Here is a 17,766-nt window from a genome sequence, read left to right on the forward strand (position 1 = left end):
AACTATATTCAATATCTTATAATAACCTATAATGGAAAATAGTCTGGAAAAAATAGGTCTATTTTACAGGTATGCCTGTATCCTAAGCCCCTTAACTTAGGGTCTCTCCCTGACTAGTCCTCAATGTGCAGCCATAGGGCCATTATATCATGCTACTTTATCCCCTCTAGGTCATCCATAAGCTTGTCATTTACATAGTGTATATTCTGCAATGTTCCAGTGTCTATAGTTTTTGCCATAATATATCCTATTACTTATGATATTTAATTTTAAATGAACACATAATGCCTTCTTTCAAAGCAAAATGAATTTCCTGATTAAATTTACAGGCAATCTGTTTATGTTGATGAGTGACAGTTTAGCTAGAGTGTTCCATAAGTTAGCTTGCTGCAACAATAAGCATATTTACAGGAAAAAAAAAAAATGCAGCCACCTCTATGTACCCAAAAGCTTTCTCTTAAATTCTTCTTAAAAATATTCACTGATTGACATCAGAGTGAGTGAGATTTCTCAATACATAGTCCCTTTTTTGTATGTCCCAGTTTTCAAATGAATAGAATAAGATCTATTAAAGAAAAAAATACATCCAGGTAGTTGCTTTAGAACCTCTTGCTCGGGCTTCCCTGGTGGCGCAGTGGTTGAGAATCTGCCTGCCAATGCAGGGGACACGGGTTCGAGCCCTGGTCTGGGAAGATCCCACATGCCGCGGAGCAACTGGGCCCGTGAGCCACAACTACTGAGCCTGAGCGTCTGGAGCCTCTGCTCCGCAACAAGAGAGGCCGCGATAGTGACAGGCCCGCGCACCGCGATGAAGAGTGGCCCCCACTCGCCGCAACTGGAGAAAGCCCTCACACAGAAACGAAGACCCAACACAGCCAAAAATAAACATAATAAATAAATAATAAAAATTAAAAAAAAAAAAAAAAAAAAAAAAAGAAAAAAAAAAAGAACCTCTTGCTCACAGATAGAATATCACAACACTGGCCCCTTCAGACATCGAAACCATGTCTTTCTAACAATCCTGTCTGCTAGCTCTTCTGTTCCGCTGATCTTTGTTCTCAGGACCCCACCAAGCTGTTTGAATTCTTGTAACTTTATAATGTGCTTTGATAACTAATAATCATAAATTACTTAATTTAGATTTTAAAAATAGCAATTCTCGCTGTTTATTCTTACTGATATAATAGAATCATTATCTCAATGCCTCCTTTCATCCCTTCTATAAAATTAAGAATTTTCTTAGAATTATATTCATCTATAACTAATAAAATTACATACTCTGCCTTCTTTGTGGGCAGAGACCCTAACTTGCCTTTGTATCTCTCACACTTACTGCAAAGCCAGAAAGAGAGTCAACAGGAGAACTTCCTAGTGTTTATTCATACTTGCTACATGTTTGCTGAATGAATAAGTAACTATTATCAGACTTCACCAGTGCTTCAGGAGGAAAAAAAAAAAATAGTTCTTCTGATAAGTCTCATAGCTGTGTCAGACCTTTGGGTTTGGAAATTTTCTCTTTCTCTGCCTGCGTTTCATAACTTACCAAGACCTCTCCTCCAATGGTGAGCTCTAGCCTCTTTCCTCTAGAGTGTTCTAGTCCAAGATTAGGCAACTTCTGAATTGATTCCAGAACCATTTACTGGCTCATGCAACTTCACCTTCTCTACCTCCACTGCCCCAGAAATCAGTCAAATATTTTTGCTTTATCTTTTTAATAAATGTAAGTTCATTGCAACTGATGGAAGCAATGCTTCTCTTAAATTTTTTTTAAAGTAAAAAGAAAATTAAGTTAAACACAAAGATAGTGCAATTGCCTAATAAAATAATTAAGAAATGGAAAGCATCTTTGGTTTATTCAGTAAAAAAAATAACCATTGTTTATTGAGAACTATGTGCCAGGCTCTGTGCTGACCACTTTGCTTGGACTATTTCATCATCACAACACTATGAGATAAATATCATTTTAATTCCTGAGTTCCAGATGACAACACTGAGGCTTGAAAAAGTTAAATAGCTCTGCAAAGAAGAGGTAGGACTGGCATTGTAACCCAAGTGAACAGGGCACTTAAGCACGATGCTATAATATCCCTCAAATTTACATGCACAAAATAACATTTTACACCAAGACTGAAGTTATCTTTAAACTAGAGCCACAGTCACAGCTACATTTCAGTGTGCTGTACTCAGACCGTTTCTCTTGGCTCCTACCAATGGAGATAACGTCTGATAGTAACAAACCCTCCAGGCTCCGGGTAGAGGCAGCCCTCAATATTCTAGTGGTGATGTTCAAGGATAATTTAACCAAGCGAAGTGGGCAAAAGGTGAGAAAAATGAGAATGTAAAACAAAGAGAAAGCAGATGTATTTCCAAGGCAACTAGCTTCATACAGAGTACCCTGGACTTGGGAATACTGAGGAAAAACTGCCAATTCACAAATCCAAACTGGCTGGCAAGCAGGGCAATCTCTGTGCAGGTGGGAGTGTAGCAAGTCATAGCTGCCCATATTTGCAATGTGTCTTTATCCACCTCGGTGCAACCACAGGAGTTCCCCCATGTGCCCATTTAATACTTAAATACGTAAAGTGCATTTTAAGGTCTTGTATCAGATTTGTCCTCTTGAAAAGCTATTAAGCTAGTTACCCTGCAGCCTAGAGGGCTCTTCTTCAAGTAAAACTGATTGTACCACACCATCAGCATTAGAACAGCCCTGCACGTCTGCCTGCATAATTCCTTTGAAAGGTCACCAGTACTTCAACTCTGAAGGCCTTTCTTCTTTTGCAAAAAAAAAAAAGGAAGAAAATGGTAAGTCAGCTATTTTTCAATTTTTTCCAGGACAAAACGAACATAAAAGCCCAGGAACATTTTTTTCTTCAACATGCTTATAATAACTGCATTCAATTGAAAAACCTTGGAATGAAAGTTATCTCGATATGCTATGATCTAAGCCAAAATCCATTTTAATTTCTATTCCTGTATCTAGATATTGATTCCATTCTTCAGCTATCCCACCTGTAAGTGTGGAATTTTCTAGTATTTGATGACATAAAGCAAAATCTGGGCACTATTTTAGGCCAGTATTTAATGATAAGCCAATCCACTCTGCAGTAGTGCTGTTAACAAGCTCTCTGCAAGGTGCCAATGGGGGGACCACAGTGAGAAAAAGCTGATCTCCTGTGTGACATTAACTCAAAGCATGTGTCCTACAGTCAACCTTGAGACTGGGGTAAGACTGTTTGTGATGGATTCACACATGGTAGGATATAATAGGACTGCAAGTTGTATCAAAGCAGTACATTAGCAGATTATCAGATTATCAATTTTGTCTTCATAAATACCCTACCTTCTCATAACCAAGCTACCTGTAAGTATTCATCTTTTAAAATCTCTCCCTCTCTCTCTCTCTCTCTCTCCCCTGTTTTCTATGAGCTCACTATCCATGAGCTGTATAGTCAGAGGAAGAAAGGGCACCTTTAAAAGGAGGAAAGTTAAGAACTAGAGGAATTTTCAGTGAAACTTGGCTTTTTTGTTTTAAAAAACAGATTCTTGAAATAGTTCATGGATGAAATGTGATTTGTTTAATACTCTTTCTTCTGATTTCCTTTAAATAGACAAGTCTTTCTATGGATTCCCTCTGGATTGTTTAAGGACAAATTTTCTATTGTTTCTGCATTAAAAACAGCTTTTTTCAAGAGGAGTTGAAAGACTGGGAAGCTCTAGAATTGTTGTGAGGTTAAAGACTTTGAAGAACAAGGCTCTTACTAATGCCTCTCCCAATCCAAAATAAATAAGAGCAAAGAAAATTTATTTCAACATTTGAGCTTCTTGTCCTTTGTGGTAAAATGAAACTGTTTCTGTAAGTAACTCAGGGACAAAGTTTACTGAAATCATAGACAGTTTTAGTCTTTAAGAGGGGGAATAGGTAGTGAACTGTGGGGTAAACTGGCTATTTGGTGGATAAGGGTAGGATGAAGGAAGTAGACAAGAAGATGTAAAAGAATCACGGTAGTCAGGCAGCCCTAAAAATTCAACCTAGTAGCTAAATATTGTTACAATTTTCCAGCTGGATTCTTGCAGTTAATTGGCCCTGTGATAGAGATGAAAATAAAGATGGCAAAATGGAGGCACAAAAAAGATTAAATGATTTACATGAGATCTGGTTCAAATTCCCACAGCTTTTTTACGTTGCTTAACTGGCCCATTTGCTCTACTGTGCCACCTCTGATGTTTTTCACCTTGGAAGGAGCCCACGCCAGTGAAGGAGCCATGCAAACTTAAGCATCAATCTCTTTGCAGTAAGCCTGTGTGTCCTCATCTTTTTGTGACTGAATGCTTCCCTTCACCCTTCTCTCTTAGCCAATTCTTTCTCTGTCTTCACGTGGATGCCAAAACATTACAATCTTCATACAATTTTCTCTGACATTTGACACCCAAACAAGAAGCACAGTCACTCCAGAGCTGGTGCATTTTTCTGTCATCAATACCACTTACTTAGTTGTTTTGTAATCGTGTGTGTATCTTTGAGACCTCCGCTAGACTGTGGGCTCCCAGAGGGCAGAGCTCCTGCTTTGGTAGTCTTCATGTCCACCTTACAGGGCCCTCAATACAAAGATAATTGCATGATTGAATAAATTATGCTTTTGTTACAGAATTGCTCATGCTTAAAATGACAAAGTACTACTATATTTATATAAACTTATAAAGTTTATTTTGCATGATTTTTGCTGTTGATTAAAGAGCAGAGCCTGGGGGCTTCCCTGGTGGCGCAGTGGTTGAGAGTCTGCCTGCCAATGCAGGGGACACGTTTCGAGCCCTGGTCTGGGAAGAACCCACATGCCGCGGAGCAACTAGGCCTATGAGCCACAATTGCTGAGCCTGCGCGTCTGGAGCCTGTGGTCCGCAACAAGAGAGGCCGCGATTGTGAGAGGCCCGCGCACTGCGATGAAGAGTGGCCCCCACTTGCCGTAACTAGAGAAAGCCCTTGCACAGAAACGAAGACCCAACACAGCCATAAATAAATAAGATAAAAAATATATATATATAATTAAAAAAAAAAAAAAAAAAAAAAAGAGCAGAGCCTGAACAGCAGCTTAGCTTTTTCACATTTCTTTCTTATTCCAAGAAGAGAGCTCATTTCAAAGAAGTGCAGAGAGTTTCAAAAACTGGGATATAGAGTCAGTCAAAACCACTGCATACTTCTCCAAGCAGCCTAGCAAAAGCACTTTATTCCTAGTCATGATTGTCATTTTCAAATGGAAAATCGAGATTGGAGTTTTGCAAGAAAAACAATTAAAGGTTCAATTGGGAAATATAACCAGTAAAATCTTTGATTAACTAAATATATTGTGCAAATAACAATGGGTTAGTGAAGGTACCATAAGGAAGTTCAGAAAAAAAAATAATTTTGTACTATTTGCTGGGTTGTGAGTTGGATCTACACAGAGGGAGACTAAATACAAATTAGAAAAAGCCTTAAGTTTTGCTTCTCTAAGATTATTTTTTGTAGCAAAGCCTATAGGGGCAATTAAATGGGAAAACAGGAAACACACTAGCTGTTTACTTTTTTACAAAGTCACAAAGAAAAGTATAAATATAGAACTACATTAAAGCACTAAGATATAAGAAAGCAAAATTTTTTATAAAACATGCTATTTTGTGTACCTTTTTAATCCCATATCCTCCCCAAAAGATATCTTCTGTTTCTGAGGTTTGCTTGCCCTTATTTCAGACATATACAGCTTATAAGCATCACTTAAGATATATTATTTTTAATATCTAAATATTATGAGATATAGCTATTATGACAATAAAATAAAGATAATACAGATGACTAAATTATAAAATGCTTAAGGGCTGAAGCACTGTATTTAGTAGATTTACATAGATACTGATGATTAAAATAATACAGATGGTACAACATGGGTTTTGTTTCTCACTTGGTTTCAATCAGAGCTTCGTGTTAAAGGTCAAGTCTACCTTTTCTTTGAATTCATCAGCAAATATTTGCACATGGACAAGTTATAGGACTGGCGACCTTGTCATGTTACTTTTTTCCTCTTTTATGTACAATTCTCATATGACAAGAGAGAACAAGTTCAAACAACTATCTAGAGCATGTAGGTTTATGATTATTAGCTATACAAAGGACCTTTTCTAGGTTAAGAAGTAACTTATTGGGGAACTGTAGAAATTCTGGTATGATCTGGAATCACCTATGTTCATTAATTTGATTTTCAATATGATACAAATTTCCAAAAATTAGTTTTTCTCAACTTCAGCTTCCCAATCCCCTTCTATTCCACTATCAGCAAACAAGATGTGAAGAAAGGGTACAGAGAAGAGAAAAAGATGATTTCAAAGAAAACATACTATTTCATTGGGATTTTTAGTTGTTTGACAGAAGGTCACTTTAAAATTATGAAAAAATTGCACAATGAAAAAGAAATAATTTTGGCATCACTCTGGTTTCATTAAATAAGATAATTTGGCAATCATTACTGAAGTTATCAACTTTTTACAACATTAGCACCATACTTGGAGGAGTAGCATAATTCTAGAAATTATCACAAAATTATATTAAGCTTTACAAATGTTTTCTGTATTTATACTTTGAAAATGTTGTTTAAAATGTGTTCTTCTTATTCTACTGTGTAAATACAAAGATCTGCTGTCCTATTTGACTTTTATTTCTCATAAAAATGAAACTGAATTGTATATGCTACTATGTTTTCTTTTAATTGAGGCATAATTGACATATAACATTATATTAGTTTCAGATGTACAACAAAATGATTCAGTATTTGTATATATTGCAAAATTATTACCACAGTAAGTCTAGTTAATATCCATCACTATATATAGTTACAAACTTTTTTTTCTTGTGATGAGAACTTTTAAGATTCATTCTCTTAGCAACTTCCAAATATGCAATACAGTATTATTAACTATAAGCACCATGCTGTACACTAACTATAAGCAGATGACTTATTTATTTTACAACTGGAATGTACCTTTGACCCCCTTCACCCATTTCACTACTCTCCACTCCCCGCCTCTGGCAACCACTAATCTGTTCTCTGTACCTATGAACTTGGCTTTTGGGGGTTTTTTTTTGTATGTGTTTTGTTTATTTGTCTTTTAGATTCCACATTTCAGTGAGATCATAGGGTATTTGTCTTTCTTTGTCTGACTTATTTCACTTAGCACAATGCCCTAAAGGTCCATCCATGTTGTCACAAGTGGCAAGATTTCATTCTTTTTCATGACAATAATATTCCGTTTATATACGTATTTTTTCTGTATTCATTCACCCGTCAATGGACACTTAGGTTGTTTCCATATCTTGGCTATGGTAAATAATGCTGCAATGACCGTGGGAGTACAGATATCTTTTTGAGTTAGTGTTTTTGTGTTCTTTAGATAAACACCCAGAAGTAGAATGGCTGAATCATATAATAGTTCTTTTTTAAATTTTTTGATGAACCTCCATAGTGTTTTCCATATGGGTGCACCAATTTACATTCCTATGAACAGTGTACAAGGGTTCCCTTTTCTCCACATCCTTACCAACACTTGTTGTTTGTTTTCTTTTTGATGATGCCATTCTGATAGGTGCGAGGTGGTATCTCAATGTGGTTTTGATTTGTATTTCCCTGATAAGTAGTAATGTTGAACATCTTTTCATGTACCTATTAGCCATCCATATGTCTCCTTTGAAAATAAGCTATGTTATCTATAGGTTTTAGCTTATTGTTATCTTAAATATATTTGTTTATCACTATAACCAAATTATATTGACAGCAGGTGAAAATGTCATGGATATGCTTATGTTGTTAGCCTTCACTATATTTCAAGAAGTGGGGTAATTTCATCCCCCAAGATAAATTCACTCTAAAATTTTCATGGAGAAAAGATGTAATTTAAAATACAAAATGCCAAATTATCAAATTGGAATATAGTTTGCTTCATTCACATAAATATTTGGGGGGACAGGGGATTAAAATAATAAGACAAGGAGAAAGGAATGGAGGAGAAAGAAAAAAGGGAGTGAGGAGAGAGAGAAAGGAAAAGGAAAAGGAGGAGAAAGACATAGTGCTTTTTCTCGCCATTTTCAAACTTGATTTGCTTCTAGCCAGAAAAGGAGTCTATATTTTTCTTTTAAATTTTGAAAATCAATTTTAACATTCAAAATTTTTCAAGATTGAATTATAGGGCTTTATGAGATGGTAAAACTTGCAAAGAAAAAAGAAAATTAGACTTTAGTGTTTTCTTGATTCAATATCTGAATGAGCAAAGAGTAAGAGCTGCTTTTACATTACTCGGCTGGGTTGATTTCTCTGGGTTAATACTCTCTATTAACTTGCATCAACAGTAAGGTCCTTAGAGTTCTGGATCTTGTTTTCACTTGTTTTCATCTTGTTGCATTTGTTTGTGTCCCAGGTGTGATGTTAATACACCCAGTAAGCTTAGCATGTGCAAATCATAAGAAAAGCCACAGATCACAGTCTTTGAAGTCTCTATTCTGAGGTTTCAAGTGGCCAAGCAATAGAAAATAAATAGACCCCTGAGCCCAAGAGACAAATGATTTGAATGCTGAGGGAGCTACAAATGAGTATCAGCTCTGATGATTAGAAAATGGATGTGGGCTCGATTCCTAGATGTGTAAGAGAGGTGTGAGAGAGAAAAAGTTGAGAGTTACACTACTTGGTAGGAAGTCAATGCAATTATATTCATCGAAGAAACACAATCTATTGGAAAATAACGATGAACCAAAAATGTGCAGTGAAGTCTGCAGGACAAGTTAAGCATAGTAGTTCATTGTCATTTCATTTGCTCATTTCTAGAGTAGGCATTGACTCTTCAGTCAATGAATAAAGATGTGAGGTGGGGAGTAAGACCAAAAATAAAGAAAAAAGAAGTGATGGAGAGAGGGAAGGAAGAAAGGAAGGAAGTGTGAGGTCAATTTCTTAACTTCCAGTCAAAGAGAGGCTAGAAGTTCTTACTAGGATTTTTCAGGAAAAAATAATATTTTAAATGCCTTGTGACAAACAGATTCTATATGAATTGCTGATATAATGGAATAAATTTATATTTTGCATCAATGAAAAATTGTGTATTCATGTCACAACCTTATTATTTAAATGTCTACATACATTCAACAATAATGTGTGTTGAATGAGCTTGCCCAAAGAACATGTTGTGAGTCCTTGAATATATGCACTCTTTTTTTATAATTTGAATATTCTTGTTTACTGGATAAGCACTTAGAAGTAATGCTAAATAAAGTATTAATTTCTATGAATATTTTTAATCTCATAATTTAAAACTTTTGCTAAAGTATTTAATTTAATTAGAGCACAAGATGAAAATTGCTTCTAGTAGTAGTATGTGGACTCTAATTTCTGGGATATGATGAATGCAGCAATTCTTGAGCACAGAATTGTTATAACAGGATAAAAGATTGTGTTTTACTAAAATACTGCTTGAATTCACTCTAGAATTGAATTTGGTTCATAGACCTAAAATATACAGCTCCAATTATAAACTCAAATCAAATTTTAGTTAAATACACAACAAAACTATAATTTGTTTATTCAACATATATTAAGTGACTACTATGTGCCAGGTGCTGATGCTCTAAGCCCTTGGAACACAGAAGAGGAGCCCTGCCCTCATGGAACTCATACTCTAGTGAGAGAAGACAGACAATAAGCAATCATTGTAATAAATGAAGAAACTATCTAGTATGCTGGAGGTAAGAAGTACTGTGGGAAAATAAGAGAGCAGAGTAACCAGTATTGGAATAGTTGGGAATGGGGGGGAGAGATTCAGTTTGTGTTTTAAATAGAGTAGTGGAAAGAAGTAGTCCAGTACAGATACATTTTGAAGGCCAAGCAAATAGAATTTCCTGATGAATTGGATATCTGTCTTGTGAAAGAGAGCTCCATAAGTCAAAGATGGCTTCAGGTTTTTTGGCTGAGCACTGAAAGGATAGTGTTGCTGTCAACTGAAGTGAGGAAGACTGCTAATAACTGTCTGGGTGCCAAATCCAATGAGCTTTTCCCAGTTATGGTCCCTAACACTGTTCTGTACCCTACTTTTTCCTGAAATCTCCTCCTCCCGAGGTTTTGGTGATGGCAGTTTCCTGAATCTCTTACTTCAATATCTGGCTGTTCCATCTCCCTCACTGACACCTCCTTCTCTACTGGTTCATACATGTCCATATGTCCCCAATACTCTTTCTTCTGACTTGTTCCTTAATTGTCCACTCTTACCAGAAAAGTTATATCTACCCCATCCTTCCACCATCATCCTTTGCTACTTATCTCTCAGTTATTTACACTGTAAAACCTTCTCTGACAGGGTCATCCCCAAATCGTTCCGTAACTTTACCCAAAATATCTAATTCTAGTTCTAGCAATTTAGCAACTTGAAAAATACACCCTCTCTTTGCTCTTTCTCAGCTCTTGGCAACAATAATATAGAAAGTATGAAGCATACCAAAATATTGTCATGCTTGAAATAAATACTAGAAGTTTTTATAAACGAAGAGGGGAGTCAAAGCCAGAATAAAGAACACATAAGCTAATGCTGCAGAAGGTCAAAGAGACTTGGATATTGGCCGGAGGAAGTTTACCACTCACATGGAAACTGAATAACCTTGGGCTTGTGCAAGGTAGAAAGCTAGATGTAAGACCCTGCATAAAAAGCCAGAAATATGGAAAGGCTGCATCTGACTGATACTGAAAATAGCCATTAGTTTAGGGAATCCACAAGGAAAGCTTATCTCTACCAGAGTTGAGCAAAAGAAGATAGGGGGTGGGGATAGTATGTAGATAGAGTCTAATAAGAGAAATTCAAACCTTAAACCTGTGCTATCCTAGGTGTGAAATTTGCATTTGTATTGTTAGGGTTACATGGAAATATCAAGTTGAAAAACTAACATGAAAACTAATACAAACTGAGGAAACACACGAAGCTCTAAGAAACTGCCATCTAAGAACATTTCTGCAACCCAGGCAAAAAAAAAAAAAAAAAAAAAAAAGGATGAGCACTTCTGCTAATGCCACACTCCCAGCCCTTCCCTCTCCCACCCCCCTCCTCCTTGGCAACCACAAGTCTGTTCTCTATGTCTGTGAGTCTGTTGCTGTTTCATAGATAGGTTCATTTGTGCCATACTTTAGATTCCACATGTAAGTGGTATCACGTGGTATTTGTCTTTCTCTTTCTGACTTACTTCACTTAATAATCTCTAGTTGCATCCATGTTGCTGCAGTCATCAAAGGCATTTTAGAAGAGGCTCTGCTTGCCATAGCTTCTGGCAGCGTTGCTTCCTACAGTGGAAAGAAGAATGTTGTTGATGGAAATTCCCAAAGTTAGGCTAAAGTGGGGGTGAAGTAACTTTTCTAGGTGAAGAGGTGATCTTTTTTTTTTTTTTTGATTTGGATGTGTGTGTTTTATTATATATTAGTCTCTTAAATCAAATAGAAGACAAAAAGTGGAGCTACAAACCAAAGTTACAACAGTACTAGCTTTTCTCATCGCCCGTCTGTCTACTTTTACCAGAGGTCTTTATTTCTTCATAAGGCTTTGAGCTACTGTCCAGGGTCCTTGACTCCAACCTGAAGAACTCCCTGTGGCAGGCGGGTCTGGTGGTTAAGAACTCTCTCAACTCTTGATTAACTGGGAATGTCTTGATTTCTCCCTCATTTTCGAAGGAAAGTTTTGCTAGATATAGGATTCTTGGTTGACGGTTTCTTTCCTTCAACACTTCAAGTACATTGAGTCATGCCATCTGGCCTCCGAGGCTCCTGATGAGAAATCTGCTCAATGACCTTCCTGGCAAACCTTCTCTCAGCTTCATAGACTTTCATAATGTACCGTATCATGTCTTATGCAACAGAACATTTTGTATAGTATCGTGAAGTCAGTTAAGTTGTAACGTTATTTTGAGACCAGAATTTAAGGAAAAGGAATTGAACATTTCAAGTGTAGACATTATGAGGTCTCTAAAATTATTACACATTTTCAAACTAGAAATAAAAAGGCCACTGAAGTATCCTGCAGATTTTTATTTATAACAAAGTGAATACCAATATCTAATAACACACGTAAAGAAAAATTTCTTTGGGATCCTTTTTCCTAAGTGTAAAGGGGCCTTGAACTCCAAAAGTGAGAAAACCACTGTGATGTATCCCCAGCGGTGATGGGTCCATTTCTTGCTCTGACCTCAGAGTGCACCATTGTGATGTACTTCACAAAGCCCTATGAAAGAGAAAGGTGGGCCCAGGTTTTTGGTCCTTAGAGCCCAGGAAGCTGCTTTTGGTGACCTGACGGCCTTGGACCTACAGTTAGCTTGTGTTTTCCTTGTTTCTGCCATTTTGTTGATTTTCGTTTCTCCTTTCTCTACTCTTTTTTATTTGTGTCATTGTTCTTTCTACAGTTAGCATAGTGAGTATTGTTGGTATAGTTAATACTTGATTAGCATAGTTAGTGTAGTTAGTACTAGTTAGCGCTGTTGGTACAGTTAGCGTAGTTAGCGTTGTTAGTAGAGACAGCATACTTAGCCCTGTTAGTACAGTTAGCATTGTTAGTTAGCGTAGTTAGCGTTGCTAGGTAGTGCTGTCAGTCAGTGTAGTTAGCAGATCACCATGATGCAGGGCCTCACAGCCAAATCTGCTGGCAAGGAGGCTCATATTGATGACTTCGAGATCCTCCACACCATTGGTGAAGGCACCTTCAGTAAAGTGAAGTTGGCCCGGCACATTCTGACCGGGACACAGGTGGCTGTGAAGGTCATAAAGAAAAGGCGTCAGAGCTTCTCAAGTGTCCAGGCACTTTTCCGGGAAGTGTGCAGTCTGAAGGCTCTGAATCACCCCAATATTGTAAAACTGCTGGGGGTGATTGACACAGAGGAGACATTTTTCGTGGTGATGGAGTACCTCAGTGGGGGGGACATGTACCGCTATTTGAAGATCCATGGCCGTATGACAGAGGCGGAGGCCCGAGGCCCGTTCCAGCAGCTGGTCTCCGCCCTGCAGCACTGCCACCAGAGGGGCATCGTGCACCGAGACCTGAAGCCACTGAGCCTCCTCTTTGATTCCAACATGAATATCAAACTTACAGACTTTGGCCTCAGCAACAAGTGTGATGACATTGTCCAACTGGACACGATCTGCGGCACACACCCTTATGCTGCCCCGGAACTCTTCCTGGGGCAGAGCTCCAGCGGCCCTGCGGTGGACGTGTGGAGCTTGGGAGTAGTGCTGTACACCATGGTAACTGGGTCCCAGCCCTTTGTGGGAAAAGACTTCCAGGAGCTGCGGAAGCAAATCCTACAAGGGCAATACCCCATCCCACCTTATCTGTCTTTGAAGATAAGGGATCTGTTACAAAAAATGATTGCCCTCAACCCCAGTGACAGAGGCACCTTACCTGACCTCATGAGGCATCCATGGGTCAACATGGGCCAGAAGGAGCCACTCCAGCCACCCTGTGAAGAGGACCTGGAGGTGACAATGGTGAGGACTCCGGGCTTGACTTGCGACCAGATCCAGGACACTGGGACAGGCAGTGTGAGCTCCAAGAAACCCAAGGTGGAGGTCTCCATCATAACTCTGAAGCCCTTCTCTTGCGGGGACCTCTGTGGCAGTGAACTTGAGCCTTCTCCAAGCCCTGTGGTGTCCTCCCTGCAAACCAGGTGGCTCTACCACAGAAAAAATGTGCAGCTGCAGGAAGACCAGCAGGCAGGGCAGAAGACCGGTGAGTCTGCCTGTCCCCCACCCAGCCTGGAGGCGAGGACTGCCACTCCCAGCCCAGCCCCCCAGTGTGGCACTGGGACATCCACCTCCAGCAGCAGCAGCAGGATTGGAGCCCCAGAGGGAAGCAGCTGCCCCCTGGGTGTGTCCAACACTGGAAGGTCCTCCCACGCTGGGCAGCCTGAGAGTGTGTCCTCATCCACTGTCTCTGGCCAGAGCCAGAAAAAGCAAGGGGTGGCTGGGAGAATCTGGAACTTTATTTTGAAACATCTTTGTTGCAAGCTGCCCAGCATGAGGCGTCATAATAAAGTGAGCCCATGTGAACCCCATGGATGACCGAGGCAGGAAGGTCAGGCCGCCGCACTCCCTGGGGCCCGGTGCAGGGGAAGAGGAGTGTGTTCTCTGCACGGCCTTCAGAAGCATCGTATCCAAGACCCTGGCCAGCTCAGAGGATGGTCCGGAGCAGCCCGGGCGACCAAAAGCGAGGCCACCGTGGCTGCAGGTCTGCCCCTCAACCCCCACCTGGGTGAAACTTGAGAGACTGGACTGTCATTCCTGGGGCACGTCTCCCCTCCCCTACTCTTCTGTCTTCCGTGTTGGTGGGGGAGGGGGATAGTTCTTGTTCCAAGAACTCCTTGGTTCTTCCAATTCTAGTTAATAAACTTGATGCTCCAGAGAGATGCATCACACTCTGCTTTGCGTCGTCCCTGCACAGAATTGGGGCTGTGCATTTTCCAGTGAGACAAGCGTGCAGCCATGGAGCGCTTGGAGGTAGTCAGAACAACTAAAGGGAAAAAAAAAAAAAAAAAAAAAAAAGGATGAGCACATAATTTATTTATTTATTTATTTGAATGTTGGAATTTTATTTATTTTTTTATACAACAGGTTCTTATTAGTCATCAATTTTATACACATCAGTGTATACATGTCAATCCCAATCGCCCAATTCAGCAAACCACCAACCCCCTCCCCCCACCGCTTTCCCCCCTTGGGGTCCATACATTTATTCTCTACATCTGTGTCTCAACTTCTGCCCTGCAAACCGGTTCATCTGTACCATTTTTCTAGGTTCCACATATATGCGTTAATATACGATATTTGTTTTTCTCTTTCTGACTTACTTCACTCTGTTTGACAGCCACTAGATCCATCCACGACTCAACAAATGACCCAATTTCGTTCCTTTTTATGGCTGAGTAATATTCCATTGTATATATGTACCACTACTTCTTTATCCATTCATCTGTCGATGGGCATTTATGTTGCTTCCATGACCTGGCTATTGTAAATAGTGCTGCAATGAACATTGGAGTGAATGTATCTTTTTTTTTTTTTGCATGTATCTTTTTTTTTTTTAATTTTTATTTATTTATTTATTTATTTTTGGCTGTGTTGGGTCCTTGTTTCTGTGTGAGGGCTTTCCCTAGTTGCGGCAAGCGGGGGCCACTCTTCATCATGGTGCGCGGGCCTTTCACTGTCGTGGCCTCTCTTGTGGAGCATAAGCTCCAGACGCGCAGGCTCAGTAGTTGTGGCTCACGGGCCTAGTTGCTCCGCGGCATGTGGGATCTTCCCAGACCAGGGCTCGAACCCATGTCCCCTGCATTGGCAGGCAGACTCTCAACCACTGCACCACCAGGGAGGCCCGCATGTATCTTTTTGAATTATGGTTTTCTCTGGGTATATGCCCAGTAGTGGGATTGCTGGATCATATGGTAATTCTATTTTTCTTTTTTTAAGGAACCTCCATACTGTTCTCCATAGTGGCTGTATCAATACATTCCCACCAACAGTGCAAGAGGGTTCCCTTTTCTCCACACCCTCTCCAGCATTTGTTGTTTGTAGAATTTCTCATGATGCCCATTCTAACTGGTGTGAGGTGATACCTCATTGTAGTTTTGATTTGCATTTCTCTAATAATTAGTGATGTTGAGCAGCTTTTCATGTGCTTCGTGGCCATCTGTATGTCTTCTTTGGAGAAATGTCAATTTAGGTCTTCTGCCCATTTTTGGATTGGGTTGTTTTTTTTTTTAATGTTGAGCTGCATGAGCTGTTTACATATTTTGGAGATTAATCCTTTGTCCGTTGATTCGTTTGCAAATATTTTCTCCCATTCTGAGGGTTGTCTTTTCATCTTGTTTATGGTTTCCTTTGCTGTGCAAAAGCTTTTAAGTTTCATTAGGTCCCATTTGTTTATTTTTGATTTTATTTCCATTACTCTAGGAGGTGGATCAAAAAAGATCTTGCTGTGATTTATGTCACAGAGTGTTCTGCCTATGTTTTCCTCTAAGAGTTTTATAGTGTCTGGTCTTACATTAAGGTCTCTAATCCTTTTGAGTTTATTTTTGTGTATGGTGTTAGGGAGTGTTCTAATCTCATTCTTTTACGTGTAGCTGTCCAGCTTTCCCAGCACCACTTATTGAAGAGACTGTTTTTTCTCCATTGTATATCCTTGCCTCCTTTGTCATAGATGAGTTGACCATAGGTGTGTGGGTTTATCTCTGGGCTTTCTATCTTGTTCCATTGATCTATATTTCTGTTTTTGTGCCAGTACCATATTGTCTTGATTACTGTAGCTTTGTAGTGTAGTCTGAAGTCCGGGAGTCTGATTCCTCCAGCTCCGATTTTTTTTCTCAAGACTGCTTTGGCTATTCGGGGTCTTTTGTGTCTCCATACAAATTTTAAGATGATTTGTTCTAGTTCTGTAAAAAATGCCACTGGTAATTTGATAGGGATTGCACTGAATCTGTAGATTGCTTTGGGTAGTATAGTCATTTTCACAATATTGATTCTTCCAATCCAAGAACATGGTATATCTCACCATGTGTTGGTATCATCTTTAATTTCTTTAATCAGTGTCTTATAGTTTTCTGCATGCAGGTCTTTTGTCTCCCTAGGTAGGTTTATTCCTAGGTATTTTATTCTTTTTGTTGCAATGGTAAATGGGAGTGTTTCCATAATTTCTCTTTCAGATTTTTCATCATTAGTGTATAGGAATGCAAGAGATTTCTGTGCATTAATTTTGTATCCTGCAACTTTACCAAATTCATTGATTAGCTCTAGTAGTTTTCTGGTGGCATCTTTAGGATTCTCTATGTATAGTATCATGTCATCTGCAAACAGTGACAGTTTTACTTCTTTTCCGATTTGGATTCCTTTTATTTCTTTTTCTTCTCTGATTGCTGTGGCTAGGACTTCCAAAACTATGTTGAATAATAGTGGTGAGAGTGAACATCCTTGTCCTGTCCCTGATCATAGAGGAAATGCTTTCAGTTTTTCACCATTGAGAATGATGTTTGCTGTGGGTTTGTCATATATGTCCTTTATTATGTTGAGGTAGGTTCCCTCTATGCCCAGTTTCTGGAGAGTTTTTATCATAAATGGGTGTTGAATTTTGTCAAAAGCTTTCTGCATCTATTGAGATGATCATGTGGCTTTTATTCTTCCATTTGTTAATATGATGCATCACATCGATTGATTTACGTATATTGAAGAATCCTTGCATCCCTGGGATAAATTCCACTTGATCATGGTGTATGATCCTTTTAATGTGTTGTCGGATTCTGTTTGCTAGTATTTTGGTGAGGATTTTTGCATGTATATTCATCAGTGATATTGGTCTGTGATTTTCTTTTTTTGTAGTATCTTTGTCTGGTTTTGGTATCAGGGTAATGGTGGCCTCATAGAATGAGTTTGGGAGTGTTCCTTCCTCTGCAATTTTTTGGAAGAGCTTGAGAAGGATGGGTGTTAGCTCTTCTCTAAATGTTTGATAGAATTCACCTGTGAAGCCATCTGGTCCTGGACTTTTGTTTGTTGGAAGATTTTTAATCACAGTTTCAATTTCATTACTTGTGATTGGTCTCTTCATATTTTCTATTTCTTCCTGGTTCAGTCTTGGAAGGTTATACCTTTCTAAGAATTTGTCCATTTCTTCCAGGTTGTCCATTTTATTGGCATAGAGTTGCTCATAAGTAGACTCTCAGAATGCTTTGTATTTCTGCGGTGTCTGTTGTAA

The 17,766-nt window shown here is 39.0% G+C and overlaps 2 long non-coding RNA genes across 2 annotated transcripts in view; one reads left to right on the forward strand and one right to left on the reverse strand.

Moving 5' to 3' along the window:
- Nucleotides 1–7,047, forward strand: part of LOC309634640 — a 170,694-nt gene extending 163,647 nt beyond the window's left edge. Inside the window, exon 2 of the long non-coding RNA XR_014248272.1 lies at nt 4,742–7,047. This is a non-coding gene — a long non-coding RNA (uncharacterized lncRNA). The remainder of the gene's footprint in view (nt 1–4,741) is intronic.
- Nucleotides 1–17,766, reverse strand: part of LOC309634636 — a 162,828-nt gene that overhangs the window by 22,576 nt on the left and 122,486 nt on the right. The gene's annotated exons all lie outside the window — the stretch shown is intronic.

Source organism: Balaenoptera borealis (genome assembly GCF_965194805.1).
Source record: "Balaenoptera borealis genome assembly, chromosome: 9".
Classification (NCBI taxonomy): Eukaryota; Metazoa; Chordata; class Mammalia; order Artiodactyla; family Balaenopteridae; genus Balaenoptera; species Balaenoptera borealis.